The following is a 1,735-nucleotide window of genomic DNA, read 5'->3' as shown; positions in this document are numbered from 1 at the left end:
CCCTCCTGGGCATTTTCCTTTGGATATAGACATTGTATGTCCTGAATAGGATGCCATTGCCCACTGTGGTATGCATGAACCCTCCCTTGAACAATAAAGGGCCAAAGTTTTTTTATAGTGTGATGTGTCCAGTCTCGGTACACGTTTTCCAATTGTTTATACGTGTTTTGTACTGTTTTTTGTTTTATTTATTAAAAGTTTAGCAAAGCTTTGTGGTCATTGTTCTGTAATTACATCCCGTGAAGCTGATCCCCCCCCCAGCATTATCTTCAGTCTGGCACCAATGTACAGGTCCCCCTCCTGTACTGAAATTGCTTGGTGCACAACAAATGACCATGGTTATCACGTATCTGTGGCCCAGATCCAGTCAAGAAGACCTCTCCAGACATAGCCCGCAGTGGGGGATTAAGTCTGAAAGATGTCTAGAATGTGCCTTGCCCGTCCCCCACCTAATAGCTTAACCACTTCAGTACTCAGCTTAACCCCCACCACTGGCCATGGCTGGAGGAGTCTGTTGGACTCAATCTGGGCCACAGATAAGCGATTACCACACTCGTTCATGGTGAATACATTTTATCCTTATGTTACTTTTGGTGCGCTGTCTGTGGCCGTCTGGGGTTTTGTTTTCAAATACAATGGCAGGATTCTCCAGACCAGCCTTTCACAACTAGGTTTTCATGGAACCCTAGGAATCTTCCGAGGGTCGCTTGAGGTTCCTTGAGCAAGCAACCACTGACACCAGTGATCTTTTTACCTATATAAAAAGGGCATTCTTCCTACTGACCACCAATGTAAGGAGCATTCTTCCCACTGATCACCAATGCAAGGAGCATTCTTCCCACTGGTCACCAATGTAAGGAACATTCTTCCCACTGATGACCAATGTAAGGGGCATTCTTCCCACTGATCACCAATGTAAGAGGCATTATTCCCACTGACCACCAATGTAAGGGGCATTCTTCCCACTGATCACCAATGTAAGGAGCATTCTTCCCACTGACCACCAATGTAAGGGGCATTCTTCCCACTGATCACCAATGTAAGGGGCATTATTCCCTTTGACCACAAACTTAAGGGACTTTCTTCCTGCTGACCATAAATATAAGGAGCATTCTTCCCACTGACTACCAATGTAAGGAACATTCTTTCCACTGACTGCCAAAGCAAGGAACATTCTTCCCACTGACCACCAATGTAAGGAGCATTCTTCCCACTGTCCACCAATGTAAGGAGCATTCTTCCCGCTGACCACCAATGTAAGGAGCATTCTTCCCACTGTCCACCAATGTAAGGGGCATTCTTCCCTTTGTCCACCAATGTAAGGGGCATTCTTCCCACTAAACACCAATGTAAGGGGCATTCTTCCCACTGACCACCAAGGTAAGGGACATTTTACCCGCTGACCACAAATATAAGGAGCATTGTTCCCACTGACCACCAATGTAAGGAGCATTCTTCCCACTGACCACCAATGTAAGGAGCATTCTTCCCGCTGACCACCAATGTAAGGGGCATTCTTCCCACTGACCGCCAATGCAATGAGCATTATTCCCACTGACCACCAATGTAAGGAACATTCTTAACACTGACCACCAATGGAAGGAGCATTCAGACCACCAATGTAAGGATCATTCTTCCCACTGACCACCAATGTAAGGGACGTTCTTCCAACTGGCCACCAATGTAAGGAGCATTCTTCACACTGACTACCAATGTAAGGGACATTATTCCCACT

Source organism: Pelophylax lessonae (genome assembly GCF_965119305.1).
Source record: "Pelophylax lessonae genome assembly, chromosome: 2".
In the NCBI taxonomy this organism is placed as follows: Eukaryota; Metazoa; Chordata; class Amphibia; order Anura; family Ranidae; genus Pelophylax; species Pelophylax lessonae.
This window is presented reverse-complemented; position numbering follows the sequence as displayed.